We start from the raw sequence: 21,941 nt of genomic DNA on the forward strand, positions 1-21,941 counted from the left end.
TGTGGAGGCTATATACAGGGGGTACCGGTACAGAGTCAATGTGGAGGCTATATACAGGGGGTACCGGGACAGAGTCAATGTGGAGGCTATATACAGGGGGTACCGGTACAGAGTCAATGTGGAGGCTATATACAGGTGGTACCGGTACAGAGTCAATGTGGAGGCTATATAGAGGGGGTACCGGTACAGAGTCAATGTGGAGGCTATATACAGGGGGTACCGGGACAGAGTCAATGTGGAGGCTATATACAGGGAGTACCGGTACAGAGTCAATGTGGAGGCTATATACAGGGGGTACCGGTACAGAGTCAATGTGGAGGCTATATATATATATACAGGGGTACCGATACAGAGTCAATGTGGATGCTATATACAGGGGGTACCGGTACAGAGTCAATGTGGAGGCTATATATATATATACAGGGGGTACCGATACAGAGTCAATGTGGAGGCTATATACAGGGGGGGTACCGATACAGAGTCAATGTGGAGGCTATATACAGGGGGGTACCGGTACAGAGTCAATGTGGAGGCTATATACAGGGGGTACCGATACAGAGTCAATGTGGAGGCTATATACAGGGGGTACCGGGACAGAGTCAATGTGGAGGCTATATACAGGGGGGGTACCGATACAGAGTCAATGTGGAGGCTATATACAGGGGGTACCGATACAGAGTCAATGTGGAGGCTATATACAGGGGGTACCGATACAGAGTCAATGTGGAGGCTATATACAGGGGGTACCAATACAGAGTCAATGGGGAGGCTATATACAGGGGGTACCGGTACAGTGTCAATGTGGAGGCTATATACAGGGGGTACCGGTACAGAGTCAATGTGGAGGCTATATACAGGGGTACCGGTACAGAGTCAATGTGGAGGCTATATACAGGGGGTACCGGTACAGAGTCAATGTGGAGGCTATATACAGGGTATTACGGTACAGTGTCAATGTGGAGGCTATATACAGGGGGTACCGGTACAGAGTCAATATGGAGGCTATATACAGGGGGTACCGGTACAGAGTCAATGTGGAGGCTATATACAGGGGGTACCGGTACAGAGTCAATGTGGAGGCTATATACAGGGGGTACCGGTACAGAGTCAATGTGGAGGCTATATACAGGGGGTACCGGTACAGTGTCAATGTGGAGGCTATATACAGGGGGTACCGGTACAGAGTCAATGTGGAGGCTATATACAGGGGGTACCGGTACAGAGTCAATGTGGAGGCTATATACAGGGGGTACCGGTACAGAGTCAATGTGGAAGCTATATACAGGGGGTACCGGTACAGTGTCAATGTGGAGGCTATATACAGGGGGTACCGGTACAGAGTCAATGTGGAGGCTATATACAGGGGGAACCGGTACAGAGTCAATGTGGAGGCTATATACAGGGGGTACCGATACAGAGTCAATGTGGAGGCTATATACATGGGGTACCGGTACAGTGTCAATGTGGAGGCTATATACAGGGGGTACCGGTACAGAGTCAATGTGGAGGCTATATACAGGGGGTACCGGTACAGAGTCAATGTGGAGGCTATATACAGGGGGTACCGTTACAGAGTCAATGTGGAGGCTATATACAGAGATTACGGTACAGAGTCAATGTGGAGGCTTTATACAGGGGGTACCGGTACAGAGTCAATATGGAGGCTATATACAGGGGGTACCGGTACAGAGTCAATGTGGAGGCTATATACAGGGGGTACCGGTACAGAGTCAATGTGGAGGCTATATACAGTGGGTACCGGTACAGAGTCAATGTGGAGGCTATATATATATATATACAGGGGGTACCGATACAGAGTCAATGTGGAGGCTATATACAGGGGGTACCGGTACAGAGTCAATGTGGAGGCTATATATATATATACAGGGGGTACCGATACAGAGTCAATGTGGAGGCTATATACAGGGGGTACCGATACAGAGTCAATGTGGAGGCTATATACAGGGGGTACCGGGACAGAGTCAATGTGGAGGCTATATACAGGGGGGGTACCGATACAGAGTCAATGTGGAGGCTATAGACAGGGGGGTACCGGTACAGAGTCAGTGTGGAGGCTATATACAGGGGGTACCGATACAGAGTCAATGTGGAGGCTATATACAGGGGGTACCGGGACAGAGTCAATGTGGAGGCTATATACAGGGGGGGTACCGATACAGAGTCAATGTGGAGGCTATATACAGGGGGTACCGTTACAGAGTCAATGTGGAGGCTATATACAGGGGGTACCGGTACAGAGTCAATGTGGAGGCTATATACAGGGGGTACCGGTACAGAGTCAATGTGGAGGCTATATACAGGGGGTACCGGTACAGAGTCAATGTGGAGGCTATATACAGGGGGTACCGGTACAGAGTCAATGTGGAGGCTATATACAGGGGGTACCGGGACAGAGTCAATGTGGAGGCTATATACAGGGGGTACCGGTACAGAGTCAATGTGGAGGCTATATACAGGTGGTACCGGTACAGAGTCAATGTGGAGGCTATATAGAGGGGGTACCGGTACAGAGTCAATGTGGAGGCTATATACAGGGGGTACCGGGACAGAGTCAATGTGGAGGCTATATACAGGGAGTACCGGTACAGAGTCAATGTGGAGGCTATATACAGGGGGTACCGGTACAGAGTCAATGTGGAGGCGATATATATATATACAGGGGGTACCGATACAGAGTCAATGTGGATGCTATATACAGGGGGTACCGGTACAGAGTCAATGTGGAGGCTATATATATATATACAGGGGGTACCGATACAGAGTCAATGTGGAGGCTATATACAGGGGGGTACCGGTACAGAGTCAATGTGGAGGCAATATACAGGGGGTACCGATACAGAGTCAATGTGGAGGCTATATACAGGGGGTACCGGGACAGAGTCAATGTGGAGGCTATATACAGGGGGGGTACCGATACAGAGTCAATGTGGAGGCTATATACAGGGGGTACCGATACAGAGTCAATGTGGAGGCTATATACAGGGGGGTACCGGTACAGAGTCAATGTGGAGGCTATATACAGGGGGTACCGATACAGAGTCAATGTGGAGGCTATATACAGGGGGTACCGGGACAGAGTAAATGTGGATGCTATATACAGGGGGTACCGATACAGAGTCAATGTGGAGGCTATATACAGGGGGTACCAATACAGAGTCAATGTGGAGGCTATATACAGGGGGTACCGGTACAGTGTCAATGTGGAGGCTATATACAGGGGGTACCGATACAGAGTCAATGTGGAGGGGCACCGGTTAAGGTAATATGTACATGTAGGTAGAGTTATTAAAGTGACTATTCATATATAATAAACAGAGGGGGGGGGGGGGGGGGGGGGGGCAATGCAAATTGTCCAGGTGGCCATTTGATTAATTGTTCAGCAGTCTTATGTCTTGGGGGTAGAAACTGTTAACGAGCATTTTGGTCCTAGACTTGGTGCTCCGGTACCGCTTGCCGTGTGGTAGCAGAGAGAACAGTCTATGACTAGGGTCGCTGGAATTTTTGAAATTTTTTTTGGACCTTCCTCTGATACCGCCTGGTATAGAGGTCCTGGATGGAAGGATGCTTGGCCCCAGTGATGTACTGGGCCGTATGCACTGCGGTCGGAGGCCGAGCAATTGCCGTACCAGGCAGTGATGCAACCAGTCAGGATGGTCTCGATGGTGCAGCAGTAGAACATTTTGAGGATCTGAGGACCCATGCCAAATCTTTTCAGTCTCTTGAGGGGGAATAGGTTTTGTCGTGCCCTCTTCACGACTGTCTTGGTGTGCTTGGACCATGATCGTTCATTGGTGGTGTGGACACCAAGGAACTTGGAAGCTCTCAACCCGCTCCACTCCAGAAGCAGACCCTAGTTCCTACTCCTTAGCTTAGGTAGTCAGTCCTGGGTTGCATCCCAAATGGCATCCTATTACCCATAAGGCTCTGGTCAAAAGTAGTGCACCGTATAGGGAATAGGGTGCCATTTGGGATGCAGACTTGAGGAGGAGCTAAGGGCCTTGTCTGGACCGGGACAAAGCTGTTATAAAAGGTAGGTCCAGTGCTGTCTGTGTCAAGCGTTTCAGAGAGCTGATCTAAGACCAGGCTCCTGTGCGTGTGATGTGTTCTAGAAGGCAGAACTGACCTGTCTGATCTGATCTAGGACCAGGCTATATACACATCTTCCTTGACCCCTTTCCAAGAAAAACACACAGCATTACATCACATTGTCCTAAATCACCAGGTTGATGTCAAAGTACATTACGCCATGCATAGCTGCCCTCGCGGAATGACATGTAGGCCAACTTGTTTGACCCCTCTCAAAGAAAGACTAAAAACACTATAATGGAATCTTCTGTTAGTCCTGGTTGGACATTTCCCAAATCAATCTCTTAACACTCTCCTGGGTATCTTCACAACCGTTTCCTTACTGCTTTTCTCTTATCTTGTTTATATCGTTCTCATTAAAACATGTTGATACGTAGGCTAATTTGGATGTGAGGAATTCTGGTACCTGCAAAGAGTGATGACTGTACAGTACAGTATGTTTCACTGGCAGGAAGTGATCTACAGATGAGACAATGGAGCTCTTGTTCACCCAACACCCGCTCTCTCTCACCAAAAACATTGTTTAGTTTAACAGGTTCTTTCTTCTGGGGTTTAGTTTATTCTGGCGTGTCACCTCGATGCTTTTTGGACAGCTCTTTGTCTTCTTTCAGGTGGATCTCATCTGGAGATGCCTCAGTCTTGATTCACATCACGTAGTTTCATACCATAATTTTCCTGAATCACGCCACATTGCCGCTCTGTAATGGGGTTATGAGATGTAGGACCAACTTCCTTGACTCCTCCCTCTCCGAGATAAGATTCAACTGAAGGAAAACAGAGTGTTGTCAAAAGGACAGAGGTGTTATGCTAGGAGAAACTAAATTCCTATTTGTTTGATAGTCTTTGAAGCATGATGACTGTATTATATATAGTAGGTCTCCACTGTTAAGAAGACAATGGAGCTGTTGTCCTCTGCCGGGAGAAAACACAACTTCCTTGTCCACGTTGATGTCAAAGCTCATTGATCCATCAATAGATGCCCTCATGGACCTAACTTTCTTGACCCCTCTCTAAGAGAAACCAAAGAACTGTAATGTAGGTTATTAAAACCCTCGAAATACTAACTGACACCAAGAGAAGTACTGTACCATCGTAACGGTTTAGACAAGTTCTGTAAAATCTTAAATGTAGATATCCATTTGATGCTGTCATTATGGCCGTGTTATTGTATAGGCCATTTGCAATCACCAATAAAAAAAAAAGTGGTTGTCTTTTTTTACATTTTTACAATTTTTGTTTGTGGTCAACTTCAGTTACCGTTAAGAGTGTATTTACAGTAAAAGGAGTGAAACTATTTATTGACAGTAGCTAGTGTTTCCTCATGCTTTGGTTAATACGGTTTATTGTACAGTTTACCATCAATATTTTATTTCCTTGTTTTACCTGGCATTATGTAACTTCCTGAGTCTTTGTTTCCTTACCCTGCAGGGTTTAGAATGAGATGAAGTACGATTAAAACAGAGATTGGGTCATAATGACTCATAAGAAACGTTTCCATTATGTTACTCGGAGTAATTAGTTGTTGATTGAGCTAAATATACCCAGGGACAATGGCTTGACTGTAATAATAATCGTGTCTGTAACGCCCTGGCCATAGAGAGGGGTTTTTTTGTTCTTTGTTTTGGTTAGGCCAGGGTGTTACATTGGGTGGGCGTTCTATGTTCTGTGTCTATGTGTCTGTATTTCTTTGTTTTGGGCCGTGTGTGGCTCCCAATCAGGCACAGCTGATGTTCGTTGCTGTTGATTGGGAGTCACACATAAGTGCATGTTTTTCCGTTGGGGTTTTGTGGGTAATTGTTTCTGTTCAGTGTGTTAGCTGTCAGTACTGTTTAGCTGTCGCTTGGTTCTTGTTTTGTAGTATTCCAGTGTTCTTTCTGAATGAGATATGTTGAACGCTTAACGCCGCTGCGTTTTGGTCCACTCTCTGTAAAGACAGCTGTTACAGTGTCACACAGAACCGAATAAGCATTCATTTAAGGATGGTATGACAGACTATTGTATGAGCTATGAGAAGGGCTATGCTGTTGTACAGAATCTATATCCTGAAGAGCAGTCACGCCCCATGAATGTGATTTGTCAACCTGTTGAGTTCCAGGGAAGAGAACCACACCCATCAGCCTGTAAACACCCATCAGCCTGTAAACACCCATCAGCCTGTAAATACCCATCAGCCTGTAAACACCCATCAGCCTGTAAACACCCATCAGCCTGCCCCTCACCAACACCCATCAGCCTGTAAACACCCATCAGCCTGCCCTCACCAAATACCCATCAGCCTGTAAATACCCATCAGCCTGTAAACACCCATCAGCCTGTAAATACCCATCAGCCTGTAGACACCCATCAGCCTGTAAATACCCATCAGCCTGTAAACACCCATCAGCCTGTAGACACCCATCAGCCTGTAAACACCCATCAGCCTGTAGACACCCATCAGCCTGTAAACACCCATCAGCCTGTAGACACCCATCAGCCTGTAAACACCCATCAGCCTGTAGACACCCATCAGCCTGTAGACACCCATCAGCCTGTAGACACCCATCAGCCTGTAGACACCCATCAGCCTGTAAACACCCATCAGCCTGTAGACACCCATCAGCCTGTAGACACCCATCAGCCTGTAAATACCCATCAGCCTGTAAACACCCATCAGCCTGTAGACACCCATCAGCCTGTAAACACCCATCAGCCTGTAGACACCCATCAGCCTGTAAACACCCATCAGCCTGTAGACACCCATCAGCCTGTAAATACCCATCAGCCTGTAAACACCCATCAGCCTGTAAACACCCATCAGCCTGTAGACACCCATCAGCCTGTAGACACCCATCAGCCTGTAGACACCCATCAGCCTGTAGACACCCATCAGCCTGTAGACACCCATCAGCCTGTAAACACCCATCAGCCTGTAGACACCCATCAGCCTGGACTGTTGTTTCTGGGAGATGGTAGATTTATTTCTCTGGAAGTTCCTCAAGGCCATACCCTAGTTGAAATGATATGGTATCCACGTTGAGTCTTCATGGCTTTTGTTTCTCCATCACCTGCCAGCTCCTTCACCATGGGGGGGGGGGGGGTGAGATAGGAGGGGGAGGAGGAAGAGGAGGGGGGGGGGGAGTCCAATGGGTAACCGACTTCCTCTTGGATTATTTCCAGCCATACCTTGTTTACCTGCAGGATGCCTTTTGGGTCTTCACCATCACCTGTTAGCCCTCAACACTGTTGTACTCTCCACCCACCCATGTCCCGTCTGAACAATATGTCACATATCATGACATTAACAATATGTCACATATCATGAACTGAACAATATGTCACATATCATGAACTGAACAATATGTCACATATCATGACATTAACAATATGTCACATATCATGTACTGAACAATATGTCACATATCATGAACTGAACAATATGTCACATATCATGTACTGAACAATATGTCACATATCATGACATTAACAATATGTCACATATCATGAACTGAACAATATGTCACATATCATGAACTGAACAATATGTCACATATCATGTACTGAACTATATGTCACATATCACGTACTAAACAATATGTCACATATCATGAAATGAACAAGATGTCACACATCATGTACTGAACAATATGTCACATATCATGTACTGAACAATATGTCACACATCATGAACTGAACAATATGTCACATATCATGACATTAACAATATGTCACATATCATGTACTGAACAATATGTCACATATCATGTACTGAACAATATGTCACATATCACGTACTAAACAATATGTCACATATCATGACATGAACAATATGTCACACATCATGTACTGAACAATATGTCACATATCATGTACTGAACAATATGTCACATATCATGTACTGAACAATATGTCACATATCATGACATGAAAAAATATGTCACATATAATGTACTGAACAATATGTCACATATCATGTACTGAACAATATGTCACATATCATGACATGAAAAAATATGCCACATATAATGTACTGAACAATATGTCATATATCATGACATGAAAAAATATGTCACATATAATGTACTCAACAATATGTCACATATCATGTACTGAACAATATGTCACATATCATGACATGAAAAAATATGTCACATATAATGTACTGAACAATATGTCACATATCATGACATGAACAATATGTCACATATCATGTACTGAACAATATGTCACATATCATGACATGAAAAAATATGTCACATATCACGTACTGAACAATATGTCACATATCATGACATGAAAAAATATGTCACATATCATGTACTGAACAATATGTCACATATCATGTACTGAACAATATGTCACATATCATGACATGAAAAAATATGTCACATATCATGAACTGAACAATATGTCACATATCATGACATGAAAAAATATGTCACATATCATGAACTGAACAATATGTCACATATAATGTACTGAACAATATGTCACATATCACATACTGAACAATATGTCACATATCATGTACTGAAGGATGGAACAGGGAACACAGTCCTGACCAATTATTAGATGACAGATAGGGGGTGCTGTTTGGAGCCACCTCACCTTTATTTCTATCTGTTACTATATAGATGACAGATAGGGGGTGCTGTTTGGAGCCACCTCACCTTTATTTCTATCTGTTACTATATAGATGACAGATAGGGGGTGCTGTTTGGAGCCACCTCACCTTTATTTCTATCTGTTACTATATAGATGACAGATAGGGGGTGCTGTTTTGGAGCCACTTCACCATTGTAAAAAGTATTTTCAAAGCTATAGAAATGCATTTATTTATGTCTATACGTTATACAAATATATAACCACATTTTCCTTATTAAGTGTCATTTTTAGAGATTGCTAATGTTACTGTCTCCACTACAACAAATAAATACTTAAACAAAATACATGCAATTTTGTTCTTGAAATATTTAATTAAAATCCTATGAGGACTGCTCCTACTGGGGAGAGGCAATATGGCTGACCGGTGGCTTAAAAAACCCTCAATGGCCAATACGTAGCATCAGCAATACATCTCCTACTGGGGAGAGCCAATATGGCCGACCAGGGGCTTCAAAGCCCCTCAATGGCCAATACATAGCATCAGCAATCCATCTCCTACTGGGGAGAGCCAAAATGGCCGACCGGTGGCTTCAAAGCCCCTCAATGTCCAATACATAGCATCAGCAATACATCTCCTACTGGGGAGAGCCAATATGGCCGACCGGGGGCTTCAAAGCCCCTCAATGGCCAATACATGGCATCAGCAATCCATCTCCTACTGGGGAGAGCCAAAATGGCCGATCGGTGGCTTCAAAGCCCCTCAATGGCCAATACATGGCATCAGCAATCCATCTCCTACTGGGGAGAGCCAAAATGGCCGACCGGTGGCTTCAAAGCCCCTCAATGGCCAATACATGGCATCAGCAATCCATCTCCTACTGGGGAGAGCCAAAATGGCCGACCGGTGGCTTCAAAGCCCCTCAATGGCCAATACATAGCATCAGCAATCCATCTCCTACTGGGGAGAGCCAAAATGGCCGACCGGTGGCTTCAAAGCCCCTCAATGCCAATACATAGCATCAGTAATCCATCTCCTACTGGGGAGAGCCAAAATGGCCGACCGGTGGCTTCAAAGCCCCTCAATGCCAATACATAGCATCAGTAATCCAGAGTTTATTTACATCATGGGTTCTGACCTGCCCGTGCCTGGCTAGACCGGGTAAATGTGGATTAATTCAGGATGGGTAGAGGCAGAATAAGATGTTTCTGCTATAATCATTTCTGCTTCATGTTGATCATTATAATCATTTCTCCTTCATGTTCATCATTATCAACTAAGCTACCTGGGGCGGCAGGTAGCCTAGTCGTTAAAGCGTTGGACTAGGAACCGAAAGGTTACAAGTTCAAATCCCCGAGCTGACAAGGTACAAATTTGTCGTTCTTCCCCTGAACAGATTCTGTCCCTTGGGAAGGGAGAGAGTGTCCGCTCTCACTCTGGAGTGGGCAAACGCCATGTGGGGAGAGGAAGACTACTTCGTTGGACTACTTTGAGGAGTTCACCCGCCATTTGAGGCAGGGGATGAGGAGCGCACAGGAGTTTGCTGGAATTCTGGACCTTGCTGGAGCAGGATGGAATGACAGGGCCCTCATTGACCACTATCAATGCAGCGGGTGAACTCCAGCAGCCAAGGTGTGGAATTCCAGCGCCTCAACTCCTCAACTTTGGAGAGCCTTCTGGTTATGAGCGGAGCAGCTGCCGTACCAGGTGGTGATACAGCCTGACACGATGCTCTCTATTGTGCATCTGTAAAAGTTTTTGGTGACAAGCCGAATTTCTTCAGCCTCCTGAGGTTGAAGAGGGTGGACCATTTCAGTTTGTCCATGATGTGTACGCTGAGGAACTTAAAACTTTCCACCTTCTCCACTACTGTCCCGTCGATGTGGATAGGGGGCTGCTCCCTCTGCTGTTTCCTGAAGTCCACAATCATCTCCTTTGTTTTGTTGACATTGAGTGAGAGGTTATTTTCCTGACACCACACTCCGAGGGCCCTCACCTCCTCCCTGTAGACCGCCTCGTCATTGTTGGTAATCATACCTACCACTGTAGTGTCGTCTGCAAACTTGATGATTGAGTTGGAGGCGTGCATGGCCATGCAGTCGTGGGTGAACAGGGAGTACAGTAGAGGGCTGAGCTAGCACCCTTGTGGGGCCCCAGTGTTGAGGATCAGCGGGGTGGAGATGTTGTTTCCTACCCTCACCACCTGGGGGCGGCCCATCAGGAAGTCCAGGACCCAGTTGCACAGGGCGACCCAGAGTCTCGAGCTTAATGACGAATTTGGAAGGTACTATGGTGTTGAATGCTGAGCAGTAATCGATGAACAGCATTCTTACATAGGTATTCCTCTACAATATAGCAATTAAATACTGGAATGGTAGGATGTGCAAAAGATGAATGTGCAAGTAGAGATACTGGGGTGCAAAGGAGCAAGATAAATAAAAAAAAAAATACAGTATGGGGATGAGGTAGATTGGATGGGCTATTTACAGATGAGCTATGTACAGGTGCAGTGATCTGTGAGCTGCTCTGACAGCTGGTGCTTAAAGCTAGTGAGGGAGATAAGAGTCTCCAGCTTCAGAGATTTTTGCAGTTCGTTCCAGTCATTGGCAGCAGAGAACTGGAAGGAGAGGCGGCCAAAGGAAGAATTGGCTTTAGGGGTGACCAATGAGATATACCTGCTGGAGCGCATGCTACGGGTGGGTGCTGCTATGGTGACCAGTGAGCTGAGATAAGGCGGGGCTTTACCTAGCAGAAACTTGTAGATGACCTGGAGCCAGTGGGTTTGATGACGAGTATGAAGCGAGGGCCAGCCAACGAGAGCATACAGGTCACAGTGGTCGGTAGTATATGGGGCTTTGGTGACAAAACAGATTGCACTGTGATAGACTGCATCCAATTTGTTGAGTAGAGTGTTGGAGGCTATTTTGTAAATGACATCGCCGAAGTTGAGGATCGGTAGGATGGTCAGTTTTACGAGGGTATGTTTGGCAGCATGAGTGAAGGATGCTTTGTTACAAAATAGGAAGCCGATTCTAGATTTAATTTTGGATTGGAGATGTTTAATGTGAGTCTGGAAGGAGAGTTTATATTCTAACCAGACACCTAGGTATTTGATTGCCTTGCGGAGGGAATAGCTACACTGTTTGTATTCGGTCATGTTTCCGGTCGCCTTGCCCTGATTAAAAGCAGTGGTTCGCGCTTTCAGTTTCGCATGAATGCTGCCATCAATCCACGGTTTCTGGTTGGGGAAGGTTTTAATAGTTGCTGTGGGTACAACATCACCGATGCACTTGCTAATAAACTCGCTCACCGAATCAGCATATTCATCAATGTTATTGTCCGACGCTATGCGGAACATATCCCAGTCCACGTGATCGAACCAATCTTGAAGCGTAGAATCCGATTGGTCGGACCAGCGTTGAACAGACCTGAGCACAGGCGTTTCCTGTTTTAGTTTCTGTCTATAGGCTGGGAGCAACAAAATGGAGTCGTGGTCAGATTTTCTGAAAGGAGGGCGGGGCAGGGCTTTGTATGCTTTGCGGAAGTTAGAGTAACAATGGTCCAGGATTTTATACACCCGGGTAGCGCATTCGATATGCTGATAAAATTTAGGGAGTCTTGTTTTCAGATTAGCCTTGTTAAAATCCCCAGCTACAATGAATGCAGCCTCAGGATATGTGGTTTCCAGTTTACATAGAGTCAAATGAAGTTCTTTCAGGGCCGTCGATGTGTCTGCTTGGGGGGGGGGGGATATACACGACTGTGATTATAATCGAAGAGAATTCTCTAGGTAGATAATGCGGTCGGCATTTGATTGTAAGGAATTCTAGGTCAGGTGAACAAAAGGACTTGTATGTTGTTATGATCACACCACGTATCGTTAATCATAAGGCATACACCCCCTCCCTTCTTCTTACCAGAGTGATGTTTGTTTCTGTCGGCACGATGCGTGAAGAAACCAGGTGGCTGTACCGACTCAGATAGCGTCTCGAGTGAGCCATGTTTCCATGAAACAAAGAACGTTACAATCTCTGATGTCTCTCTGGAAGGCAACCCCTGCTCGGATTTCGTGTACCTTGTTGTCAAGAGACTGGACGTTGGTGAGTAGTAAACTCGGGAGCGGTGCGCGATGTGCCCGTCTACGGAGCCTGACCAGAAGACCGCTTCTTCTGCCCCTCCTGCGGCGCCGTTGTTTTGGGTCGCCGGCTGGGATCCGATCCATTGTCCTGGGTGGTGGACCAAACAGGGGATCCGCTTCGGGAAAGCCGTATTCCTGGTCGTAATGTTGGTAAGTTGACGTTGCTCTTATATCCAATAGTTCCTCCCGGCTGTATGTAATAAAACTTAAGATTTCCTGGAGTAACAATGTCAGAAATAATACATAAAAAAAGAAAATACTGCATAGTTTCCTGAGAACGCGAAGCGAGGTGGCCATCTCTGTCGGCGCTGGATTTAACCGTTCCAAATTTTGGGGTCACTTAGAAATGTCCTTTAAAAAAAAAAAGAAAAACACATTTTTGGTTTATTAAAATAACACCAAATTGATCAGAAATACAGTGTAGACATTGTTAATGTTGTAAATGACTATTGTAGCTGGAAACGTCAGATTTTTAATGGAATATCTACATAGGCGTACAGAGGCCCATTATCAGCAACCATCACTCCTGTGTTCCAATGGCACGTTGTGTTAGCTAATCCAAGTTTTGCAATTATGTTAGCACAGCTGAAACCGGTTATACTGATTTAAAGAAGCAATAAAACTGGCCTTCTTTAGACTAGTTGAGTATCTGGAGCATCAGCATTTATGGGTTCGATTACAGGCTCAAAATGGCCAGAAATAAAGAACTTTCTTCTGAAACTCGTCAGTCTATTCTTGTTCTCCCACTCCTCTTTCTATTCTGATTAGAGCCAGGCGTACAGAGGCCCTGGTTAGGGCCTTTGTACGCCTATGTAGATATTCCATAAAAAGCTGCCGTTTCCAGCTACAATAGTAATTTATAACATTAACAATGTCTACACTGTATTTCTGATCAATTTGATGTTATTTTAATGGACAGAATTTTTTTATTTTCTTTAAAAGACAAGGACATTCCTAAGTGACCCCGCACTTTTGAACGGTGTGTAACCACTAGACAGGGTACCCTAGTTATACTGGGGTGGCAGGGTAGCCTAGTGGTTAGAGCGTTGGACTAGTAACCGAAAGTGTTGCAAGATCGAATCCCCGAGTCGACAAGGTAAAAATATGTTGTTCTGCACCTGAACAAGACAGTTAACCCACTGTTCCTAGGCTGTCATTGAAAATAAAAAATGGTTCTTAACTGACTTGCCTAGTTAAATAAAAACATTAGGGGGAATATAACCCACTGGAACAGGAAGAGCTCATGCAAGTCTGTCTGTCTGTGCTCACTATAAGTGTCTGATTCTCTCCCTACCTTGGTCCTGCCTCCCAGACATTCTCAGACACCGGTGTCTGTCTGCTGTCTCACTGAGCTGCCAATACACCACAGCATCCTGTAAAACAGCTTCACGTTGGAGCAGGGACTTCACAATGTGTTTGCGTAAGGATCTCACTAATTCTCTCTCCAAGAAAAAGTAGCCTGGAAAAGAAGTTAAAGTATGTCATCACTAATGCAGAACTGGGAATGACCCCCAATCAGAACTGGGAATGACCCCCAATCTCAATGGGTCAGGAGTAAAACTATTAAATTATACAGGACAACATATAGGGAGAATAATACTATATTATACAGGCCGACAGGGCGGGGATAATACTATATTATACAGGCACAGACAGGGACAGGGGGCCGGCCGACAGGGCGGGGAATAATACTATATTACACAGGACAACAGACAGGGAGAATAATACTATATTATACAGGGACAGGGGGAATAATACTATATTATACAGGCCGACAGGGGGAATAATACTATATTACACAGGACAACAGACAGGGAGAATAATACTATATTACACAGGACAACAGACAGGGACAGGGGGAATAATACTATATTATACAGGACAACAGACAGGGACAGGGGGAATAATACTATATTATACAGGGACAGGGGAATAATACTATATTATACAGGACAACAGACAGGGACAGGGGGAATAATACTATATTACACAGGACAACAGACAGGGAGAATAATACTATATTATACAGGACAACAGACAGGGACAGGGGGGATAATACTATATTATACAGGGACAGGGGGAATAATACTATATTACACAGGGACAGGGGGAATAATACTATATTACACAGGACAACAGACAGGGACAGGGGGAATAATACTATATTATACAGGACAACAGACAGGGACAGGATGATTAATACTATATTATACAGGGACAGGGGGAATAATACTATATTACACAGGGACAGGGGGAATAATACTATATTACACAGGACAACAGACAGGGGGAATAATACTATATTATACAGGACAACAGACAGGGGGAATAATACTATATTATACAGGACAACAGACAGGGACAGGGGGAATAATACTATATTACACAGGACAACAGACAGGGACGGGGGAATAATACTATATTATACAGGGACAGGGAGAATAATACTATATTACACAGGGACAGGGGGAATAATACTATATTATACAGGGACAGGGGGAATAATACTATATTATACAGGACAACAGACAGGGAGAATAATACTATATTATACAGGACAACAGACAGGGGGAATAATACTATATTATACAGGACAACAGACAGGGAGAATAATACTATATTATACAGGACAACAGACAGGGACAGGGGGAATAATACTATATTATACAGGACAACAGACAGGGACAGGGGAATAATACTATATTATACAGGACAACAGACAGGGAGAATAATACTATATTATACAGGACAAGGGACAGGGGGAATAATACTATATTATACAGGACAACAGACAGGGAGAATAATACTATATTATACAGGACAACAGACAGGGACAGGGGGAATAATACTATATTATACAGGGACAGGGGGAATAATACTATATTATACAGGACAACAGACAGGGACGGGGGAATAATACTATATTATACAGGGACAGGGGGAATAATACTATATTATACAGGACAACAGACAGGGACAGGGGGAATAATACTATATTACACAGGACAACAGACAGGGAGAATAATACTATATTATACAGGACAACAGACAGGGAGAATAATACTATATTATACAGGACAACAGACAGGGACAGGGGGAATAATACTATATTATACAGGGACAGGGGGAATAATACTATATTATACAGGACAACAGACAGGGACGGGGGAATAATACTATATTATACAGGGACAGGGGGAATAATACTATATTATACAGGACAACAGACAGGGACAGGATGATTAATACTATATTATACAGGGACAGGGGGAATAATACTATATTATACAGGGACAGGGGGAATAATACTATATTATACAGGGACAGGGGGAATAATACTATATTATACAGGGACAGGGGGAATAATACTATATTATACAGGGACAGGGGGAATAATACTATATTATACAGGACAACAGACAGGGGTGGCCAGTCCTCTTCTGGCTGTGCCGGGTGGAGATTATAACAGCAAATGGCCAACATGTTCAATCGTTCATAGATGACCTGCAGGGTCAGATAATAATAATCACATCGGTTGTGGAGTAAATGTCAGTTGGCTTTTCATAGCCGATCATTCAGAGTTAGAGACAGCAGGTGCAGTATAGAGAGAGAGTCGAGAACAGCAGATCCAGGACAAGGTAGCACGTCCGGTGAACAGGTCAGAGTTCCATAGCCGCAGGCAGAACAGTTGAAACTGGAGCAGCAGCACAACCAGGTGGACTGGGGACAGAAAGGAGTCATCAGGCCAGGTAGTCCTGAGGCATGGTCCTAGGGCTCAAGTCCTCAGAGAGAAGAGAAAGAGACAGAGAAAGAGACAGAGAAAGCGAAAGAGAGAAATAAAGAGAGAAAGCGAGAGAGAGAATTAGAGGAAGCATACTTAAATTCACAGAAGACACCTGATAAGACAGGAGAAATACTCCAGACATAACAGACTGACCCTAGCCCCCCGACACATAAACTATTGCAGCATAAATACTGGAGGCTGAGACAGGAGGGGTCGGGAGACACTGTGGCCCCGTCCGACTATACCCCCGGTCAGGGCCAACCAGGCATGATATAGCCCCACCCACTTTGCCAAAGCACAGCCCCCACACCACCAGAGGGAAAGCTTCAACCACCAACTTACCATCCTGAGACAAGGCCGAGTATAGCCCACAAAGATCTCCGCCACGGCACAACCCAAGGGGGGCGCCAACCCAGACAGGAAGATCACGTCAGTAGGTATGTATGTGTAGGTATGTACGGCAGGACCAAAGTCAAGGTTCTAGTCAAGATCCTAGCAGCCGTGTTCAGCACTAACTGAATTGTATTTAGTGCTTTATCTGGGTAGCCAGAGAGTAGAGCATTGCAGTAGTTTAACCTAGAAGTAACAAAAGCATGGATACATTTTTCTGCATCGTTTTTGAACAGAAAGTTTCAGATTTATGCAATGTTATGCAGATGGAAAAAAGCTGTCCTTGAAACAGTCTTGATATGTTCTTCAAAAGAGAGATCAGGGTCCAGAGTAACGCCGAGGTCCTTTACAGTTTTATCTGAGACGACTGTACAACCATCCAGATTAATTGTCAGATTCAACAGAAGATCTCTTTGTTTCTTGGGACCTAGAACAAGCATCTCTGTTTTGTCCGAGTTTAAAAGTAAAACATTTGCCACCATCCACTTCCTTATGTCTGAAACACAGGCTTCCAGGGAGGGCAATTTTGGGGCTTCACCATGTTTCATCGAAATGTACAGCTGTGTATCGTCTGCAAAGCAGTGAAAATTAACGTTATGTTTCCGAATGACATTACCAAGAGGTAAAATATTTAGTGTGTGTAATGATGGTTGCCAGGCGTGGGTAACGATGGTTGCCAGGCGTGGGAAACGATGGTTGCCAGGCGTGGGAAACGATGGTTGCCAGGCGTGGGTAACGATGGTTGCCAGGCGTGGGAAACGATGGTTGCCAGGCGTGGGAAACGATGGTTGCCAGGCGTGGGTAACGATGGTTGCCAGGCGTGGGAAACGATGGTTGCCAGGCGTGGGTAACGATGGTTGCCAGGCGTGGGTAATGATGGGTACCAGGCATGGGTAACGATGGTTGCCAGGCGTGGGTAACGATGGTTGCCAGGCGTGTGTAACTATGGTTGCCAGGCGTGTGTAACTATGGTTGCCAGGCGTGTGTAACTATGGTTGCCAGGCGTGTGTAACTATGGTTGCCAGGCGTGGGTAACGGTGGTTGCCAGGTGTGGGTAACGATGGTTGCCAGGTGTGGGTAACGATGGTTTCCAGGTGTGGGTAATGATGGTTGCCAGGCGTGTGTAATGATGGTTGCCAGGTGTGTGTAGTGATGGTTGCCAGGCGTGTGTAGTGATGGTTGCTAGGCGTGTGTAGTGTTGGTTGCCAGGCGTGGTTAATGATGGTTGCCATGTGGGGGTAATGATGGTTGCCAGGTGTGGGTAATGATGGTTGCCAGGTGCAGGTAATGATGGTTGCCAGGTGCGGGTAACGATGGTTGCCAGGTGTGGGTAACGATGGTTGCCAGGTGTGGGTAACGATGGTTGCCAGGTGTGGGTAATGATGGTTTCCAGGCGTGGGTAATGATGGTTGCCAGGCATGTGTAATGATGGTTGCCAGGCGTGTGTAGTGATGGTTGCCAGGCGTGTGTAGTGATGGTTGCTAGGCGTGTGTAGTGTTGGTTGCCAGGCGTGGTTAATGATGGTTGCCATGTGGGGGTAATGATGGTTGCCAGGTGTGGGTAATGATGGTTGCCAGGTGCAGGTAATGATGGTTGCCAGGCATGTGTAATGATGGTTGCTAGGCGTGTGTAATGTTGGTTGCCAGGCGTGGTTAATGATGGTTGCCATGTGGGGGTAATGATGGTTGCCAGGTGTGGGTAATGATGGTTGCCAGGTGCAGGTAATGATGGTTGCCAGGCATGTGTAGTGATGGTTGCTAGGCATGTGTAATGTTGGTTGCCAGGCGTGGTTAATGATGGTTGCCATGTAGGGGGAATGATGGTTGCCAGGTGTGGGTAATGATGGTTTCCAGGCGTGGGTAATGATGGTTGCCAGGCATGTGTAATGATGGTTGCCAGGCGTGTGTAGTGATGGTTGCCAGGCGTGTGTAGTGATGGTTGCTAGGCGTGTGTAGTGTTGGTTGCCAGGCGTGGTTAATGATGGTTGCCATGTGGGGGTAATGATGGTTGCCAGGTCCGGGTAATGATGGATGCCAGGTGTGGGTAATGATGGTTGCCATGTGGGGGTAATGATGGTTGCCAGGTGGGGGTAATGATGGTTGCCAGGTCCGGGTAATGATGGATGCCATGTGGGGGTAATGATGGTTGCCAGGTGCGGGTAATGATGGTTGCCAGGTGTGGGCAATGATGGTTGCCATGTGCGGGTAATGATGGTTGCCAGGTGTGGGTAATGATGGTTGCCAGGTGTAGGTAATGATGGTTGGCAGGTGTGGGTAATGATGGTTGCCAGGTGTGGCTAATGATGGTTGCCAGGTGTGAGTAATGATGGTTGCCCGGTGTGAGTAATTGTCTCACAGTTCAGTTCAGACAGAAGGGGTCTGTCTGTCAGTAACTTCAGTTGAAGTCTGAAGTTTACATACACCTCAGCAAATTACATTTAAACTCAGTTTTTCACAATTCCTGACATTTCATCCTAGTAAAACTTCCCTGTCTAGAGAGAATGATTTATTTCAGCTTTTATTTCTTTCATCACATTCCCAGTGGGTCAGAAGTTTACATACACTCAATTAGTATTTGGTAGCATTGCCTTTACATTGTTTAACTTGGGTCAAACATTTCAGGTAACCTTCCGCAAGCTTCCCACAATAAGGGTGAATTTTGTCCCATTCCTCCTGACAGAGCTGGTGTAACTGAGTCAGGTTTGTAGGCCTCCTTACTCACACTCGCTTTTTCAGTTTTGCCCACAAATTTTCTATAGGTTTGAGGTCAGGGCTTTGTTGTGGCCACTCCAATACCTTGACTTTGTCCTTAAGCCATTTTGCCACAACTTTGGAAGTATGCTTGGGGAAATTGTGCATTTGGAAGACCCATTTGCGACCAAGCTTTAACTTCCTGACAGATGTCTTGAGATGTTGCTTCAATATATCCACATCATTTTCCTTCCTCATGAAGCCATCTATTTTGTGAAGTGCATCAGATCCTCCTGCAGCAAAGCAACCCCACAACATGATGCTGCCACCCCCGTGCTTCACGGTTGGGATGGTGTTCTTTGGCTTGCAAGCCTCCCCCCTTTTTCCTCCAAACATAACGATTGTCATTATGGCCAAACAGTTCTATTTTTGTTTCATCAGACCAGAGGACATTTCTCCAAAAAGTACGATCTTTGTCCCCATGTGCAGTTGCAAACCGTAGTCTGGCTTTTTTATGGCGGTTTTGGAGCAGAGGCTTCTTCCTTGCTGAGAGGCCTTTCAGGTTATGTCGATATAGGACTTGTTTTACTGTGGACAAAGATACTTTTGTACCTGTTTCCTCCAGCATCTTCACAAGGTCCTTTGTGCCCAATAACGCGTCTCCTTCCTGAGCGGTATGACGGCTGCGTTGTCCCATGCTGTCTATACTTGTGTACTATTGTTTGTACAGATGAATGTGGTACCTTCAGGCGTTTGGAAATTGCTCCCAAGGTTGAATCAGACTTTCTGGAATTTTCCAAGCTGTTTAAAGGCACAGTCAACTTAGTGTATGTAAACTTCTGACCCATTGGAATTGTGATACAGTGAATTATAAGTGAAATAATCTGTCTGTAAACAATTATTGGAAAAATTACTTGTGTCATGCACAAAGTAGACGTCCTAACCAACTTGCCAAAACTATAGTTTGTTAACAAGAAATTTGTGGAGTGGTTGAAAAATGAGTTTTAATGACTCCAACCTAAGTGGATGTAAACTTCCGACTTCAACTGTAGATATAGGTCAGGTAGAACATTAACCATTTGGATGAGCATTGCTAGATATAGATATAGGTCAGGTAGAACATTAACCATTTGGATGAGCGTTGCTAGATATAGATATAGGTCAGGCAGAACATTAACCATAAGGGTACAGTGCTCTAAAGCCATGGCAGTACTTCAGCCAGACGGTGAGGATGATGATAATGCACACAGCAGCCAGTCATGAAAACCCTGGCCTCACCTCACCTCACCAGGGTTTCCCTGCTCTGTCTGAGCGTTAGAGACAGACACAGACAGCAGAGAGGTAAAAATATTAAAACCATCATCTTGTCATGCTAAGATCATTTAGCTCCACCCTTGGCAGAGCTCAGTCCGAACTAAAACAGCACTAGAACAGAGCTTAGAGTCCTGATGTCCAAAACAGGCTGGATATGTCAGCAGGGTGGAGTCCAGCAGAGTGGACTGGCTGAAGAACATACTGAGAGAAAGTCCTTGTTGTTAAAACAATCTACCCTCTGTGCCCAATAAGATGCTTAACTTAGAGCCTCTCGCTGTGGAATACATAAATAGATATTCCTGGGCCTGTATAGTCACTACACAGTCACTCTGACAGACCTGCTACAAATTATTATATTCCTGGGTCTCTACATTCACTACACAGTCACTCTGACAGACCTGTACAGTCACTACACAGTCACTCTGACAGACCTGTACAGTCACTACACAGTCACTCTGACCGTTATTACAATAGATCATCACTAGGGCCAGTGAACATGAGGACTACTGGGCTCCTATACAGACAGACAGACAGACAGACAGACAGACAGACAGACAGACAGACAGACAGACAGACAGACAGACAGACAGACAGACAGACAGACAGACAGACAGACAGACAGACAGACAGACAGACAGACAGACAGACAGACAGACAGACAGACAGGTCATGAATATGAGGACTACTGGGCTCCTATAAACACAGTTTGTTGTGTGTCTGTTGTGTTTTTGATGTCCAGGCTAACTGTGTCCGTTGAGTGTCTGTTGTTCAGACCAACGGTGTCTGTTGTCCAGGATCACAGTGTCTGTTGTCCAGGCTAATGGTGTCTGTTGTCCAGGGTAACTGTGTCTGTTGTCCAGGGTAACGGTGTCTGTTGTCCAGGGTAACGGTGTCTGTTGTCCAGGGTAACGGTGTCTGTTGTGTGTCTGTTGTCCAGGG

This window comes from Salmo salar, chromosome 05 (assembly GCF_965601325.2).
Source record: "Salmo salar chromosome 05, fSalSal1, whole genome shotgun sequence".
Taxonomy (NCBI): Eukaryota; Metazoa; Chordata; class Actinopteri; order Salmoniformes; family Salmonidae; genus Salmo; species Salmo salar.